Source organism: Grampus griseus, assembly GCF_964374135.1.
Source record: "Grampus griseus genome assembly, chromosome: 10".
Taxonomy (NCBI): Eukaryota; Metazoa; Chordata; class Mammalia; order Artiodactyla; family Delphinidae; genus Grampus; species Grampus griseus.
This window is the reverse complement of record NC_139004.1, coordinates 37,364,369-37,383,503: the sequence shown is the minus strand read 5'-3', so window position 1 is coordinate 37,383,503 and position 19,135 is coordinate 37,364,369. Positions and strand designations below refer to the sequence as shown.

General features: G+C 42.9%; 1 pseudogene across 1 annotated transcript; it reads left to right on the top strand.

Moving 5' to 3' along the window:
• The first annotated feature begins 1,136 nt into the window (after positions 1 to 1,136).
• Positions 1,137 to 1,726, top strand: LOC309828234 (large ribosomal subunit protein uL6-like; annotated as a pseudogene). The gene has a single exon. The product of its transcript is annotated as a large ribosomal subunit protein uL6-like (transcript).
• Positions 1,727 to 19,135: the final 17,409 nt, after the last annotated feature.

The window sequence follows — 19,135 nt, the reverse complement described above, 5'->3', positions numbered from 1 at the left end:
GAGTAAATAAATAAATGGTGGTATAGTCACAAAATGGATATTATTTCCCCCTGAGAGGCTGTATATTTGTTTGTTTAGAAAGATTATTTACCCTCTTGTGTGGCCTGAGTGTGCAACACAGAAGATAAACTTGCTCTTGAGTGAAAATGCAGAGGAGTGGGTTGAAGAGAGGGCCCCAGTCTCAGGAGCCATCGGTAGAGTAGTTCTAAGTGACATATTTAAGAGAAGAAGAATTTTCACAAGAGACACTCACACCTGTCTATGTTTGGAGTCTCAATTCCCAGAAATCTGCCCACAACCTGGCAAGAGATTTTGCGTCATGGGAATGGAGCACACGTGCCTTTGGTGACTCCCAGGAACAAAGAGCAAGCGTGTGAAGCACGCTCCTTCCCAGGGCCACACCCTCTACCAGGAATCAACCAATGCAAGGTCCACCCCCCATCTGTGTTTGGACTCCAACCCTCCAAGTTTCCTGGGGCGATGTCTCCTTCCTTCTCCTTGGTGAGACATACCTGAAAGACTGTGACCTCACTCTTTCCCAAGCCAGGTAAGGACCAAGGACCAAAGTCCCCCGGCCAGAAGGTAGTCTCAGAATAGTCTTTTGGGGGAACTCCCTGGCAGTCCAGTGGTTAGGACTCAGTACTTTCACTGCCAAGGGCCCCAGGGTTCAATCCCTCGCCAGGGAGCTAAGATCCCATAAGCCGTGTGGCGTGGCCAAAAAAAAGTCTTTTGGTTCCTGTGCAAAATAACTGTATTTAGGTCTTGTGCCTAAAGTACTCAATGAATCTCAGTCTGCATTCACACTCGCCTATCTCAATGACTTTTTCTGTCTCCCCAGTGGCTCCCAGAATCTCCCCTCCCTCAGTTGTTTCTGGGTCCCCACTGCAAGTGGGTGACTCAGGCGACTGTGACGATGGCCTGGCTTTGACATTTGCACTGCAGCCCCAGCTCCTTAGCCCCAGTGGGCATACTAAGAAATAGTAGGGACAACAACAGCCATTTGTGAAATGTTTACCACATGTCAGGCCCTTTACATGCATTATTTATTTTTACCCCATAAGAGTGTTTATAAAGTAGATAGTGTTGTTTTACAGATCTGGAAAGTGATGATCAAAATGATAAAATAGCTTTTTGCTGTATCTACTGTGAGAATGAAGACCATTCTCAGCAATCAGACTGTCGACATTCCAGAAAATGTCAACATTACTCTGAAGGGATGCACAGTTATTGTGAAGGGCCCCAGAGGTACCCTGCAGAGGGACTTCAATCACATCAATGTAGAACTTAGTCTCCTTGGAAAGAAAAAGAGGCTCCGGTTGACAAATGGTGGGGGATTAGAAAGGAACTGGTGACTGTTTGCACTATCTGTAGCCATGTACAGAGCATGATCAAGGGTGTTACACTGGGCTTCCGTTGCAAGATGAGGTCTGTGTACGCTTACTTCCCCATCAACGTTATTATTCAGGAGAATGCTTCTCTTGTTGAAATCCGGAATTTTTTGGGTGAAAAATATATCCGCAGGGTTCGGATGAGGCCAGGCGTTGCTTGTTCAGTATCTCAAGCCCAGAAAGATGCGTTGATTCTTGAAGGAAACAACACTGAACTTGTGTCAGACTTGGCTGCTTTGATTCAGCAAGCCATAACAGTTAAAAACAAGGATATCAGAAAAATTTGGGATGGTATTTATGTTTCTGAAAAAGAAACAGTTCAGCAGGCTGAAGACTAAGATCTGAGTGATCCAGCTACAGAAACTGCAAGAGGCCAGACTCATTTGTGATATTTTAAAAATGAATAAAAGCTCTTTTGACTTGGGAAACAAACAAACAAACAAAACAAAACAAAATGATAAACTAAGATGCTTAAGGGACAATGCTAAATGGCCGATTAAAAAAACCTGTTAGTCAATCTCCAAAACATGTCATTAACCATGGGACCCCATTGTTCTGCACCTCAGTTTTCACAGCTGTACAATGGGAATGTCAACGAAAAAATTAACCAGTCTAGGGAAGAAATGGAAATTTTTATTTGAGCCAAATTGAGGATTATAACCCGGGAACAGCCACTCAGAAAGCTCTGGGGACTGTTCTGCCCATTAGAGGTCAAAGCACAGTTATATAAGGTTTTGAGACAGAGGGCTGTACATTAAGTGACATATTATTGACAGGTGACACAAAGCGAGTAGTGGGTCATGGGTCATGGTTAAGATACAAGATTAAGAAGGAATGTTAGAGTTTAAGGAGTGGAGAAAGTTGCTCCTTATGGTTGAGCAGGTATTTCTGTTAGTGGGGAGGTTTGGTCGATGCATAATGCTGACATGTAATGCACAGCAGAGAGGAGAGAGGCAGCCAAAGGACAGAGAAAATTATTTATGTTTAAATTTTCCTTGATTTGCCTTAGAATATGAAATTTTATTTCATCAGCAATAAATGATACTGACCATTCAGAATCACTGGGAAATTTTGGGGAGGCGATCCACATGAGCACTTAGCCTGGGGCACAGAGTTGGCACTTGGGTACAGGCAGGGTTAGGTCTAGAGGAGCCCACAGTGGGGTCTCACCTGAGGGACTGGGGTCCACAACTCTCTCATGGAACTTGCTCCAAGCCTAACAGTGTGAGTGAAGCCAGCTGGAATAATTCCCTGCACTCCTCTTTCCTATGTCCTAAGGTAGACATTGCCCCTCCTCCTATCTCCCCCTCCTGTCGCTCTGGCCAGGCTCTCCCTCTCCCTGTATCAAAAAAGAAAGCACTTGGTCAATAATGGCTTACACTAGGGTTTCTCACCGTGGCTCTATTGACATTTTGGATAATTATTTGTTGTGTAGACTGTCCTATGCATTGTGGAATGTTTAGCACCATCCCTGGCCTTTACTCACTAGATGCCAGAAGTAACCCCCTTCCCATGGTGAAAACCAAAAATGTCTCCAGACATTGCCAAAGGTCCCCTGGATGTCATCACCTCCAGCTGAGAACTTCTGGCTTACACAATAATAACATGCAATTATCTAATTCAACCAGGAGTCCCTGAAGGTAGGTGTAATTCCAGGTTTGGTGCAGCAGCTCGATGAAGCCAACAGGGACCAGCTTTATGCTGGTGCTCATCACCTCATGATCACAAGGTGGCTGCCACAGAACCCACTGTGCCATCATCACAATTCTATTCAAAGGCAGAGTGATGGTATCTTTTGTGGCTTCACCTTTAATCTGAAGAGATTTCCCAGACACTTCTCAGCAGATCTCTCTTACGTTTTATTGGCCCAAACCAGTTATATGCCCACCCCTAGCTGCACAGGAGGCTGGGAAAATGACTAGGTGGCCAGAGAGAAGGGGGGTTGGAAATGCGGTGGGCTCTCCATGATACGGCAGTATGGGCAGTCCTCGCACCTGCGGAAATTGTTTTTTTGTCTGCTTTCCTCAATAAACTGTGAGCACCTTTAGGACGGAGCCCTCCTCAGGTTTTCCTCTGCATCCTCAGGACTTTGCCCAGTGCTCAGCACTACAAAGGTGCTCAATCAATTCTTACTGAAAGAATGAATGAATGAATGAATGAATGGATGAGTGACTCAATCAATCAGTGATAACACTTCCTTCCTTCCTTGCTTCCATCACTAAGAGGCCTATATATCAGTTATTTATTCATATGCAAACTAAACTTGGTTTAACTAGAAATAAGCCTATCATGCAAATGATAATGCAAACATCTCCCTGTTCCTCCAGCAACAAGGTCTGATCCCTCTGGCCATTGGACTTGCTGTTCTCTTACCCAGAACATTCTTCCTGCCACCTCCCCTCATTCATCTTCACATGGCCAGCTCCCTCTCACTCTGTAGGTCTCTGCTTGGACAGAAACACCTGTGAGAAGCTTTCCCTGAACTCCCCAGTTTGGCTTAGAGGCCTCTACTCTATCCCCCTGGACCTCCCCTTGCATCCCATCCTAGCACTTGTCACCCTGGGTTGTGACTGTCTCTCTAGCAGGACAGTAAACACCCATGGGGACCAGGACAGCACGTCCTTCACTAGTAGGTTCGCCATAAACTTTTGTTGATTGAATCATTTATACCAGGGGCTGGCAAAAGTCTTATGTAAAGGGACAGATGGTAAATAATTTCAGCTTTGTGGGCCATATTACCTCTGTTGCCACTATTCAACTCTGTGGCTGGAGCAAGAAAGTAGCCATAGGTAACATGAAAACAAATAAGCCTAGCTGTGTTCCAATAAAATTTTATTTATGGGCATTGAATTTGAATTTCATATTAGTTTCACGTCATGAAATATTATTTTTAAAATTTTATTTTATTTAGTTATTTATTTTTATGTAGCACATTCTTATTAGTTATCTATTTTATGCATATTAGTGTATACATGTCAATCCCAGTCTCCCAATTTATCACACCACCACCACCACCCCCGCTTTCCCCGCTTGGTATCCACACGTTTTTTCTCTACATCTGCGTCTCTATTTCTGCCTTGCAAACTGGTTCATCTGTACCATTTTTCTAGATTTCACATATATGCATTAATATACGATATTTGTTTTTCTCTTTCTGACTTACTTCACTCTGTATGACAGTCTTTATGTCCATCCACGTCTCTACAAATGACCCAATGAAATACTATTCTTAAAAAAGGTTTTTTCAACCATCTGAAAAATGTAACAACCATTCTCAAAGACTCTCAGGCCATACAAAAACAGGTGACAAAACATAGTTTACTGACCCTGATTCATACTGAGGGTCACATGCTTTGGGTTTTCCAAATCATTCTAGGGATGCAGCAGGATCACTTAGAGCAATAAATATAACAGTATTTCTTAATATCAAGAAGTAAATTAAACTTGAAAGTACACTAAATGACTTAGCCATCCCATACTTAGACTGTATTTAAGAAATCCAAGATGATTTAAGATTAAGGAATGGTTACTATCAAGGCACCATGTCAATAGGTTTAAACAACTGCTTGACAATTTCTATATGCAATCCTAATGGGAATTTTTAAAACTAGGCATGGAAAGGTATTTCTTTTTTTGTGATAAAAATTAATTATTTATCTTAAAAAATATCCAAAATATTATTTAGATAAATGAAAGTAACCACTGGAAAAACTGAAAACAAACATTGAGACCAGTTGCTCCAGGGATTGGAAGTGAGGGTAGTTTTCCTGCAATGCTAGACTTCTTCAACTGGGTTTCATGTATTACTATGATGTGTTGAATGTTAGTGAGGCTGTAGGGATACAGGAATTCCATGCTCTGCTGGGGGTGGGGGAGCATGTGGACTGGTGCAGCCATTCTGGACAACAATCAGGCAGTATTAGTGAAAACTGGTGTCCACATTCCCCAGGGACTAGCAATTCCACTCCTAGCCATTCTCACACAGCTATTTAAGGGCACCTGAATAAGGGTGTCCATGGCAGCACTATTTGTGTTAGCAGGGAGCTGAAAGATCCTGAGAAGGACAGATAAAATGTAGTAGATGTACACCCTGGGGAATTATTTACATATTAGAGGCAACTGATTGGATGAACACATAGCAATGCAGAAGTATCCTAGAGATGTAGTGTTTACTGAAAAAAAGTAAGAAACAGAATGAGACGTACCAAGTAACATTATGTAAATTAAAAATACAAACAGGCAAAACAACAATGCCAGGTTTGTAAGGACACGTGCAAAAAGATACACATTCAACAATAAACAGGGTTCTTTAGGAAGAGAAAGACATACATGGGATAAACACATACAGGCGTCCCAAAGAGAGTGCAAAAGGGATTGCCTTCCCAGGATCCAGAGCCATTCCCAAAGATAACCAAATAAAAAAAGACTTAGACAGTTGCCCTGAGGGCTGGCCATAGACCCTAACTGCAAATGCAGTGGAATCCACATTTCTGTCTAGCTACATCTAGTCATAAATGGGGTGCAACTGACATTTCTGTCTGGCCATAGTTTGGGATCCCCAACCTGATGATTGTCAAGCCAAGTTCCAAGGACACAAAATGAGACAAACAGAAGGTAAAAGCTATCCCAGGAGAGAAAGGACCAATAACCAATGGATCTGGGTTTGGAAAGGCAGGGACAATATGAAATTTTATTTTTCTCCCTCGACTGGGTACTATAGACAGAGATTCAGGAGAGCTGACTCTGGTAAGAATTCTCACCCTTCACTTGGCTTCTGCCAGTTTTTCTAGGATCCAATCTGCAGGCTCCAAAGTGAGTGGGGTTTAAAATACAGTGTAGCTCTGGTATTTACTAAAATTTGCCAAGGTTTTCCATTACTTCTAAATTTAGTTTCTCCTTGGCTATTTAAGGGAATAACTGGTAGTGAAACAGGAGGGAAGGGGGCAGGGCACAACCTCTAAAATAATGACATAGCCATAGTACATGACAAAAACTAGTGAGAACAACTAGGTCCAAGATGGTGGAAGATCCGACTTCCAGTAGACCTCGAGCCTATTATACGCTCATTGTACTATATTAGCATGCTAAATGGCACACCCACCAGCACCATGACAGTTCTGAGGCTAACCATAAAAGGCCAGAAGTGGGTGGTGGCCCAACTCCTGGAAATCCCCACCACTTCCCCCAAATAATTGGAAGAATCTTCCCACTCATTAGCCTATGAAATTACCAGCCCATAAAAAGTAACCATGCCATATTTTGAGGCTCTCTCTCACCTTCTGAGATGGCCCACACTCTGTCTGTGGAGTGTGTTACTCTCTTCAAAACATCCACTTTTTATGTATCACTTGTCTGAATTCTCTCGCGACGAAGAAAGAACCTCAAATTCACTGGGAACAGTAGCAGTTTACCAGAATATCCCTCAGAGTCCTGTCAGCTATGGGACAGACCAATATGGGGGCCATTCTTTTGAGGGTAGATATGAGGATAACTAACTTGGTGAATTTGTGTTTGCAGTCATGCAGTCTCTTCAGAGTAGAAAGGCAATTCAGACAGAGGATTAGTATCAATAGAATGAGTACCAAGTAAAGAAGGATAGAGGGGAGCCGTAGGTGCTACATCAGCCTCATAGTCTTCTGTTATATGTACCTTTTATATCTTTAATTTTTCATTAGCCTTTTGCAATGAATCTTTCAACGAAGTCTTCAAATTTTTGGAATTTTGAAGCTTCTTGAGGATTTCTGCATGCCAATTAAAATAGCTATCCCATTCTGTTTGTTTGATTTGGGAACCCTTGTCTTCAAATGCACCTCTTAAATGAACGATCTTGTCTAATTGGAACATTCCTCATAATGGCCATTGTAATTCTAGGTTGTCTTCAGTAAGATTGGTCCATGCACATGTGGAGAAACCATAATTTTTTAAACATAAAACTGGCTGGGGTCCCTAAAGAGGGGGCCACCCTTAAAGCATTTAAATGACTGGGATCCCATTTTTGGAGTTTTCCCGAGAGTGAAGCAAAACAGTCCTAGAGAGCCAAAGGGATATGCTCAGGGTTGGAACTTGTGTTTTGTTCCACAGTGTGCCTTTCATGGGATACCTCTTTTTTCTGGCAGATGGCCTTTGCCCTATTTGCCCAACCTATGACCAGGTGTCCCTTGTTGCATGGAATTTTCTTGTGAGTGGTAAGAGGAAAACTGGAAAACTTGCTCACCTGTGACCATTTTATCCTTACACAGGAATCTTGTGCTTGGAGGATGGTTGTCTCTCATATACAGGTGGCGAGCACTCTGGCAGCATTTAGGTGCTCAATCTGTGTTCACCAATTTTAGTTTTTGGTTTGCTCTCAGGAAAATCCACTAGTTTAAATCTAAACCAAGTGTATTCTAATTTAGAAACAAAAAGAGCACTCACCAGAAGGACAATCTGTCCTTATCCAAATCCCGAATAAAGTTGGAGAGTTTGACCAAAAGGAGGGAGGTTGAAAGCCAAGAGGAGACTCACCAAGCCAGAAGAAGAAGGTGACTCTAAGGCGCATTGAGCTTAAGGGGCTTAGTGCAGGTACCTCGCTCAGTTCTGAGAGTCACTGTCCCTTCAGGGGTCATCTCCTTTGGAACCCACTTCTGACACCATTGAATGTCAACCTAAAGAAGGAGGTAAACCGATGCAAGCTCAAATTACCAGAAACTTGAGTTTATTTGGGAGTAGCAGAAGAATTGCAATTTGGGAAATGCATGTTGTAGCAAGCTACAGTCAATTGAGGGTTTGGGAAGGACTCTATTTATGGGCAAGGAGTACAAAGAGTGGGGAAGTCCAGCTAGAGTCCAAGCAGTAAGTTCATTGGCTTAAGGATGGGGAGAGATTCTTGGCAAATGTTCTTTGGTAAGGAGATAAGCCTCAGTCTTCTGTAAATCAGACATTTAATGGAAATCAGTCTCGCTGTTCTTAAGTACTGTTCTTCTGAGGGCGCACGTGTGAGATTCTCCATTTCATATTTTCATTCATATTAGATTGAAATCCTTTATAGATATGGATATGGATTATACAGATATAGAAAGGCAATATTGTTATCACTTGTAAAAATATAATTATACAGCCAGAAAATTGGAACCTACTGAAAACTTTAAGAATAACACAAAAGAGCCTCTGTGCAAAATAAATACACAAAAAAGTCAAATCTTTCTATTTACTGTTATTTACTGTATTTTCTATTTACTATCTACTGTATTTCTATATAACCACTTAGAAGGTATGATGGCAGAAAATATTCCAGCCACAATAAGCAATTTTAAAATGTTCTAATTACCTCTAAGAAGAAATGCATGAGATCCATAAACGATATGAAAGATGTGAGAAAACACAGAAACATCCATATTCTTGAATGGAAAGCTGAAGAAAAAAATGTCAACTCTCTGTTAATTCCTAGTTCATCACATTTCCAATTAAAATTCAAAAGAATTTGACACAGTTAGAATTTAGAAATTGAGGACTTCCCTGGTGGCGCAGTGGTTAAGAATCTGCCTGCCAATGCAGGGCACACGGGCTCGATCCCTGGTCCAGGAAGATTCCACATGCGGTGGAGCAACTAAGCCTATGCGCCATAACTACTGAGCCTGCACTGTAGAGCCTGCGAGCCACAACTACTGAGCCTGCGAGCCACATCTACTGAGCCCGCGTGCCACAACTACTGAAGGCCACTCGCCTAGAGCCTGTGCTCTGCCAACAACAGAAGCCACCACAGTGAGAAGCCTGCACACACACACCTCCTCCCCCACCAACTTAGAGAAAGCCCCCATGCAGCTACGAAGACTCATCGCAGCCAAAAATAAATTTATTTTAAAAATAAATAGAAATTGACAAAATTTCCCTGGCTATATATTTCACTGGAGAATTAACAGATGAGTTTACTATAAAAATTTTGGAAAACAAAAATAATTGAAACGAGGAAGGGACATTTTCTCTGCTGGATAGTAAATGTATTATAAACAAAGAAGTAAAACAAGGCTGCATCCACAAGAATTAATGGGCAAATCAATCAGGAAAAAAAAACAAAGCTCTGAAGCCATTCAAAATACCATACAAATTTATTGAGAAAGAAAGCTCACAAAGCAAAAAGAAGAGGGAATTTATTATGCAGCAAATGATGTTGGAGAAAGTGGCTGAAAATCAGAGGATCAGTTTAGATCTGCACTTTATGCTGTAGTATAAAACACTACTTTCCAGACGAATTAAAGCATTACATATAACAATAACGTCACTTTAAAAAAAACTTTAAAAAAAAAGGTAGATAACTAAATTTGGATGAAGGGCTTTGTAAGAATAAAAACAATAATGAGAGGGTCGCCCCGCGCCCCGCACTCAGCGGGCTGGACTGTGGCGGCGGCAGCGCTGAGGCTGCGCGCGGGAAGAGGGTCCGGACGCGTCCGCGCTCGGGCCCCGCCGCCCTCACCCGAGTCTCCGGGCGCTGAGAAGGGCGCGGTTCGAGCCCCCGGATGCCCAAGCACACCCATGGCTGCTTCCGACACCGCCCTGCTTCGCTTCTCAGCCGCGGGCCTCGCTCGGCGCTAGACTACTCCGAGGGCTGCTGCTCTGTATAGAGAATCCCTGCCGTCAGCCTCCCTTGCCGCCGGGCCCTGCAGGAGCCGCAGGAGCTCGGCGCTCGCCCTTCCTCGAAAATCTCTTGTCAGCGGGTGGGTGCTGCGTCGGCGCGAGAGGCCCCTGGGCTGAGGCGGCGGTAGCTCCTCCGGCTCCCTCACGTCCGCGGGCGGAGACCTCTGGACCCCGCTGAGGAAATTCCGGTCCGCGTTCTTGGGGTCGCAGAGCAGTGAGTGCGCGGCTCCCCAGCGCCGCCCCCACTGCGGCCCTGCAGTCCGTGCCCAGCTCCACCCCCCAGCCCTTGCCCGCGATCGCCGACCCCTCTTGGCCACCGGTTCCTCTTCGCCGCTGTCGAGGGTCGGGTTTTCACCTCCCGTCCCCTACTCCGCCGGCTCCTTTCCCGCAGCCCGGCCCTCTCCCGTCCACCTGCCTCCCCGGCCCTCACCCCGCCCAGCCCCAGACTCCAGTGCATCCCTTTCTTCCCGCCGTCGCGTGGTCTCACCAACCCCAGCTCACTTCTTGAGCCCCATCCTGTTCCCTGCTGTCGTCCCAGTAGGTCAGCTCCGTGAGCTCGCCCCCACCCCACCCCGGGAAACCCCACTCGAGGGACCGGGCCTCTTCCACCTTGAAAGGAGGGTGGGATCTGGCCGCTGTTTTCCCCAGAGGCCTGGCCCCCAGAAGTGCAGATCTTATGGAAAGTGGGAAGTGGAGGTTCTAGAAGATTCTTGGATTGTTTTCACCTGGATGGGGAATTGGTGTGGGTTATAGAGCATGTCTGGCTCAGAGGCGGCTTGAGAATGGAGTGGTTGGGGAGTGAGGGAGTGGCGGGGGCAGGGGCGATTTTTGTCCCTTGGGTTGGGCTGTGGTTTATTGGAAAACCTCGTTTTCTTCTCTTGACTTCCATCGCTGACAGTTCTTTTGGCAATGTTGATGCTTTTCCAATCTGCCAGATGCAACGTCACTGATCGATTTACTTGGAAGTTTTCACACTTCACCTCTCCTTTTTCTCGTTTCAGCAGGAAGCAGTGTGTGATTCTCCTCACAGTGGGGCAAACAGGAATTGCTGGGGAAATGCTAATTATTGCATTTCTTCTTGAATATTTTCCAATTATATATTTTAGATTCCTGTGAGAGAAGGCTTTAGAATAACAAACATCTCTGTTTTGTAGGATTTCCTTTGGGGTTGGGGAGTAATAGAGAAGGAATAGACTTCATCATCTAATTATCTCAATTAGATTTAAGTATATAATACCATCTTGGCTAAATGATTCTTCTGTGGTTAATATTCCATTGTATCTGATGAGTGAAATTGTTATCTCATTTACCTGATCAGGCTTCTGCTGTGGCTGTACTTTGTATTAGATATAATTTCTAATTTTGTGATGGCTGTCTCTAAAATTACTTCCTGTGGTAACTCCAATTTTATGCTGTTATGCAAACTTCACACTCTACAATTTAGAGATTACCATCCTGCGTTGTTTTCCTCACACTTTTCCTGACTATCTTTCAAACTGAGACATTGAGAAATTAGTTCCTCCCAAGTCATCAGACATTGAGTTACCTGCTAGGTGTTTTAAGTTAGGCTATAGAAAACACTTATTTCTTTTGATTGGAAAGAAGATAACTGATATAAATTCAGAGCTTTTATTACTACCTTGAACTATTTATACTAATTCGTATGGCATTAAAGTAGGTTAATAATAGTGGCAAAATTGCTTCCAGTTAGACCAGGAAATCATTTTTCTCCTTTCATACATAATCCTTTCTCTCTGTCCCCCTTACCAAGTCTCCTCTTTGCTTATTTTTCTTGAAGTAAGTATAAACTTGTTTCTTGAAGTAAGCAAAATGTAGTAAGACCTATGAGGTTGATCCTTGTCCAGGCATTTTATGACAATTTCAGGACAGTGCCATACATAAAGCATAGCGTATTGGTCATTATTGTGAAGTAGGATCTAAAGTGCTTATTGTGCACTCCAGGGATGTTATTGCCTGCTTATGTTGTGATGCAGAGTTATTTAGTTTGCATGAAAAACCCATTGATCTCTGTCCTAGGAAGATTGTAGTATGAATAGAGATCATAACTTAAGTATCTGCAGGTTTTCTTTGAATTTCTTGAGTTATATTTTAATTTCACATTGCAGAGTTTTATGGCTTCTCATTTCTTAATTTCTTTAAGTCTTTACTAACTCCCCTCCCTTCCTGAAGCCATCTTATATATGTTTTTTTAAGTATACTTGATTTTTTTAGAACAGTTTAAGATTTACAGAAAAATTAAGATTATGCAGATAGCCCCACCCAGTTTCCCATTATTAGCATCTTACATTAGTATAGTACATTTGTTATAATTAGTGAACCAATATTGCTACTTTATTAACTGAAATCTGTAGTTTATTCAGACTTCCTTAGTTTTTGTTTTTTTCTGCTTCAGCATTCCATTCAGGATACCACATTACATTTGGTTGTCCTGTCTCCTTAAGCGCCTCTTAAATTTTTTTTTTTTTTTAGTATCATGTTTACATGATGGAACTGAATGGAACATGGAACTGTGAGGTTAATTATCTTCTGAGGATACTATATTGCCAAGTAATGCCATCCAATAGCTTTGACAATGAAAGATTGATCTCTGTTTTCACTGGCAGTGTCTGTAGTTTTCTTATACATTAGCAAAGCTCTGTAGAATCTAGGTCATCTTTTCCTCCCTCCCTCCCTCCCTCCCTCCCTTCCTTCCTTCCTTCCCTTTTTTGGCTGCGTTGGGTCTTTGTTGATGCATGCCGGCTTTCTCTAATTTCGGTGAGCGGGGCTACTCTTCGTTGTGGTGCTCGGGCTTCTCATCGCGGTGGCTTCTCTTGTTGCGGATCATGGGCTCTAGGCACGCAGGCTTCAGTAATTGTGGCACGTGGGCTCAGTAGTTGTGGCACATGGCCTTGGTTGCTCAACGGCATGTGAGATCTTACCGGACCAGGGCTCGAACCCATGTCCCCTGCATTGGCAGGCGAATTCTTAACCACTGCATCACCAGGGAAGTCCCAGAATCTATGTCATCCTGATGTAACTCTTCATGAATTTTTTATTTTTAGGTTTTAGGATTCCACAATTCAGCTTTCAAAGACTATAGCAAAGCCTTGTTTGTCTCCTTCATAGCATTTACCACACTTACAATTCTTATTTTTTGTGTGTTTGTTTTTCTCTATTTCCCACAGCAGAATGCAAGTCCCATGATGATTAAAAACTATTATAGTTTTTGTTCATTGTATCCCCAGTGCCTAGAATAGTGCCAGACTTGTAGTGGGTACTCAGAAAATTTGGTGAATGAATGATGGTTGAATCTAATAGTAACCAAAGCTAGTAGTCATCTTTGCTATAGTGAAGTCTATGTTTTTTCCTTATGCAATTAATAGTTTAACAATAACATTTTATACTTACATTGTTTGATTGTATACAGGGATACTCCAGATCCTCAGGGGGCAGGGAACTCAATAATTTATAGCCTTTAGCACATCACTAAAAAAAAATACGACTGACCAGAATTTTATACTGGTTTTTTTTGGCTAAAATTGTTTTGTTAAAGTTATTGTTAAATTATTTGCTGTTAGTATAGCACCTAAAATTATGTCAGATGATTATGCAAGACATGTTCATGGAACAGATTTGAAGTTAGGGAGACTGCTTTATTTAGCTTTTCAAAAATTTAAGGTTCTATGCTCTATAATGAAGATGAATTGTTTTCAGTATATGAAGCCTCATGTTGAATTAATGACATCAGTCTTGGTAATCTTCTGTAAACTCTTATGGTTTCTTTATATTACACTAGTATACATGGTTCAATAAAAGAATGTTGAAATAAAAACAAAAACCAACAATAATGAGAGGAATCACATAAGAACAGAATGGTAGAATTTACAAGTCAAAGTTATAAACTTTTGCCCATCAAAAACACCATAAAAGGTTAAAAGACAAATAACCAAACTAGAAAAAATTATTTGCAATGAATAATACAGGCAATACTCTCCTTATTTTATAAAGGATGCAAAAATAAATACAAATTTAAAAGTAATCAATAAGCACATAATACACGTTTAACTTCATTGTCAGTGTTTAACACCACCTCATAAACACAGTTTACTTTCATTTATATATGTTATGACACAACATTAAGTAGAAAAATCAGGATATAAAACTGCATATGCAGAGTAATCCAAATGATGTTAAAACATACACATGAGTTTTTTAGTTTTTGTTTGTTTGTTTGTTTTTAAGCCCCATGACAGGGGACCTCTTAATTTCTTTTTTTTTTTTTTGACTTGTGGGATCTTAATTCCCTGACCAGGGAGGGATTGAACCCAGGGCCATGGCAGTGAAAGCGCCGAGTCCTAACCACTGGACCATCAGGGAACACCCTACACGTGTGTTTTTTGGGGGGTTTTTTTGCGGTACGCGGGCCTCTCACTGTTGTGGCCTCTCCCGTTGTGGAGCACAGGCTCCAGACGTGCAGGCTCAGTGGCCATGGCTCACGGGCCTAGCCGCTCCGCGGCATGTGGGATCTTCCCAGACCGGGGCACGAACCCGTGTCCCCTGCATCGGCAGGCGGGCTCTCAACCGCTTCGCCACCAGGGAAGCCCATGTGTGTGTGTGTGTGTTTTTTTTAATGGAAATACAACCACCTAAATATTTTAGATACCTTTCCTTTGGAATTATAGATGGTTTTTTTTTTTATTCTTTGCCACTTTTCTATAGTAAATGTGTATTATTTATGTATCCTGTTATTGACATTTTTTATATTAATTAATTTATTTTTGGCTGCGTTGGATCTTCATCACTGTGCACGCGCTTTCTCTAGTTGCGGCGAGCGGGGGCTACTCTTTGTTGCAGTGTGTGGGTTTCTCATTGCTGTGGCTTCTCTTGTTGCGGAGCACAGGCTCTAGGTGCGCAGGCTTCAGTAGTTGTGGCACACGGGCTCAGTAGTTGTGGCTCACAGGTTCTAGAGTGCAGGCTCAGTAGTTGTGGTGCATGGGCTTAGGTGCTCCGCGACACGTGGGATCTTCCAGGACCAGGGATCGAACGAGTGTCCCCTGCATTGGCAGGCGGATTCCTAACCACTGCACCACCAGGGAAGTCCCCTGTTACTGAAAATTAATTAACAGTATTTCCCTGGCTGGTCCCCACCGGGCAAATTATAGAAATGGCTTGCCCCTTTAGCAAAGAGGGTTTGAAGGGAGGATTCCTGGAGTATCTCCCCCAGTGACAGCTTCCAGTTTGCTATGTCTCACAGGAAGCTTCCTTCCTATCCACCTGGGGTCTCAAACATGTCACCCTGAGAAACTCTGGCTGTGAGCTGGGCCCTGTCTGTCACGACCTCCCTCCCAAAGAGAATGCCAAGCAGTGGCTCTGGCTTGCTGGCCACTGAACAAACCCAAATCATATCTTCCCATCTGGGAGGGTTCATGGGGAGGACAAGGCCTGGGAGTGACAATAAGCAGAGGGGAAGAGAGGAGTTTCAAGAAGGCCCTGTTCCTCAGGAGCTGGCCGCCTGACCCCAGATGCCTGTCTATTTCTCCTTCCATTCAGCATCCCAGTTTCCTTTGCAAATGGGCTTCATTACACCCATCTTCCTGCCAGGTCTAGACTGAAATGATGCAGTTTAGTCCCCAGGAGCTGGGACCTCTTTTACAGATAGGAGGTTATGCAAATTATTAGGCAAAGAGAGATTTGCAACATGCCAGGAATAATTGCAGTAGCTTGAAGGGCAATGAGAGCAGCAACTGTCCTCAGTCCCAGTGGATCCCTCTCATTAGTGGGCTGAGCAATGACCCCCAAAAGGATATGTCCAAGTCCTAACCCCTGGAATCTGTGAATGTGACCCTATGGGAAAAAGTGTTTGTGGATGTCATTAAGTTAAGGACCTCAAGATGAGAGATCCTGGATTTAGAGTGGGCCCTAAATCCAATGACAGGTGTTCTTACAAGAGAAAAGCAGAAGGCTATTTTAGATACACAGAGGGAAGAGGGCCACGTAAAGATGGAGGCAGAAATTGGCGTGAAGCATCTACAAACCAACGGATGCCAAGGATTACCATTAGAATCTAGGAGAAAGGCACGGAATGGAGTTTCTCTCCGAGCCTCCAGAGGGAACCAACCCTGTTGAAACCTTGATTTTGGACCTCTGGTCTCCTGTGAAAGAATAAATTGGTTATTTTAAGCCCCCAAATTTGTGGCAATTTGTTACAGTAGCTACAGGGAACTAATATACAGTCTTTCACAGACGGCCATTCAGCAGTCTCCAGGGTCTCCAGGTGCCGGCACCCCTACCCAGCTAACTCTGATCCAGGTTCATGATTCAGCTGCCCATCTCCTTTGAATCAGGAACCCACTGGGACAGTCCTCTTCCTGCTGGAGGAAGCACTTAGGGGCACTCACTTTAATTGCCTGTCCAGCAGAAGGGTGCATGACAGACAGATGACAGTGCCATCCTGCTACTTTCAAAGTGTTCCCTTTATGGGCTCTAAAAAATAAGCAAATAAAATGAAATAAAAGAGAAAATAATTCATCTTGAAATAAAAAATGTGAAACCAGTATTGAGGAAACTAAAGCCAAATTTGATCCCTAGACTGTTACTGACAGCTTTTTTCTGCCCTTAGTGACTTTCATTCTTAGTCAGCGCTGACCTTCCACTTAAGTATGGTGTAGGACCAGGTTTCCACCTGCAGAGGTTGCCCACAAGGTGAGACTTGAGGGCCAGTCTCTTCTGACTGTCCTGAAATTCCCTGGGGAAACTTATCAGATGGTGGGATTTCAGGCACTAGGATCCAACCCAGAAGGAGCTGTGTTTCAAGGAATAGGTGGACCTTCGCATTAGCAGGTGACTGTGCTCTCAATTGATAAGATCACTCTACTTCCACCAGGGAACCAGAAAATGAGCTATCCAGGACAGATTTTGAAAGTCTTATCAAAGCAAGAGCCTTATTGACAGGCAGGCAAGCCTGTTGGGCGAACTTTGCTGAGAGCAGAGCTGTTGCACTGCTATAATAATGCATATCTGTGTATGAGACTTAAAACACCAGGGACCCCATAACACCCCGACACGTGGGAGAGAGTCGCTGTTTTGAATATGCTCTTCTGGGATACTTTTAATAGAAAATAGCATAGTCTCATTTATTATTATTATCATCATCATCTTCACAGATGGGCACATTCAATATATACTGTTCCACAACTTGCTTTTCTTTTTCCCTAGATGTTCTTGTGGTGGTGGTTCCACAATAAACATTGTCTTAAGGGAGTTTTTGGCCAAAGAGCAGGGAAGACCCCCTTCTCCCTTCCAAGCCCCAGATAGTTTCTTTTTTTAACTCAGTGTGTGAAAGGGTTCAGAACTCCAAGAAACAGTCAATACTCGGGAGAGGTGTTCAGCAATGTCCCTGTATTTCCCACGCAAGGTGACATGAAGAAAATTTCATTTTACACACACTGGCTCCTCAGCCTTCTGCAGATTAGCTTTTCTCCTTGAAATTTTCAAAAGCTGGAGTGGAACTCCCAGCCCCCACTCCCAACTCAACTTAGGCAAGCACGGGGGAGGGGAGGGGACAAGGGGGTGGGCCCAAATCGGCTTGTCCACAGCTAGGTCACCCCTTCCTCTTTTAAACCCAAGGTGGTTGACAATTTGGACATCCAAGTTCAACTTTTCCTTTTTCACTTGAGGCACTGAGAGGTAAGTAAAATTCTCATGACTTAGTGGAAGACATGAAGACTAGCGAATATCCCATGCTTTTAGTTTAATTCCTTGATACAGTTTATATAAATTATATAACCAAACCTAAGCCTCGCTGTGCCATATTCTCTGAATCACGGTTTTACCAATTTCAAACATTCGTAGACAAGGATAGCATCAACATTTGGCAAATGACCAAGAGACCCCCAGCCCTGCACCTGGGGTCCACATGTCCATTCCACGTCACTACTTACAGATCTGCTTTTCTTTACATTAGCTGCATAGTATTTCATTGTATTTATTTATCCAAATCCCATTGCTAGTCATTTGGATTTTTCCAAGCTTTTGTGATTGTAACCCAGTGCTTCGGAGAATCTCTCTTTAGATATATTTTTGTGTTATGTGAGAACATTTCTGAAAGGTATATTCTTAGAAATAGAATGACTGGGTTAAAAGGGAGACACGTTTAAATCTTTAGTAGACTCTACCGAATTCCCTTCCAAAACTTTGCACCTCTTCACACCTCCAGCTGTGGTTTGTGAATGTGGCTGCTTCTTCCCACTTACGACACCACTGAGCCTGTTCATTGCTGTCAATCCATCAGTCACTCACTCTTGTTTGAATTATTCGATTATTAGTGAAGCTAGGCATCTTCTCAGATGCTTCTTGGACTCTGAGTTTATGCTTGAGTAGCTGGTTCTTTAATTGAAAAAAAATATGCAACTTATCAAGTTATATTGTTTCCTCCAGGAAGTGCTCATTATTCTCAAGAGAATATAAGGAAGCTCTTGCTTCCCATAACGCACAAGAGTTTCTCACTTCCTGTAGAGAAAGCAATTATTCACTTCAGTGTCAGCCAAATGCAAAGCACTTAGAGTCAGATATGAGCACTTCTCAAAGGAAACCACTTCTCCACATTTCAAGGGCTTGTGTCACAGATAGGGCTTCAGGGGTAAATTTATAGACTTCACAGATGGGAAAAAGTCATTTCACGCTGCAGATACAAATTTTACACAGATACACAAAAAAAGGACCATCAGTTGTTTACCTCAAGTAAATATTGAGCAAAGTTAAATGTACTTTAATGTATTAGATGTTAAATTTATTTAAATTTTATTAAATATTAAAATCTTGTTTGTCCTGATGATTGACCCCATTCACATTCATCCCAACCTCCTCCAAGGGTCTCTTCCTCTACTTCATAGGCTGGAAAACTGAAAAGTACATTTCCCAGATCTTTCTGTGGATTTAGCTGCTGCTGGAACAAGCAAGATTAAGAGAAGCTGTGTACTTTTTAGCAGCAGGATTCCAGCATGTTGCTTTCTGGTGGTGGTGTTCTGGAACATTGCTGGAGGTTCTACCCGGAACCCACCCCTCCAGCCCTTCCAATGACACTGTAAACCTCTGATTCATTTTCTGCTAAAATTAGCTGACATAGTTTCTGTTTTCCT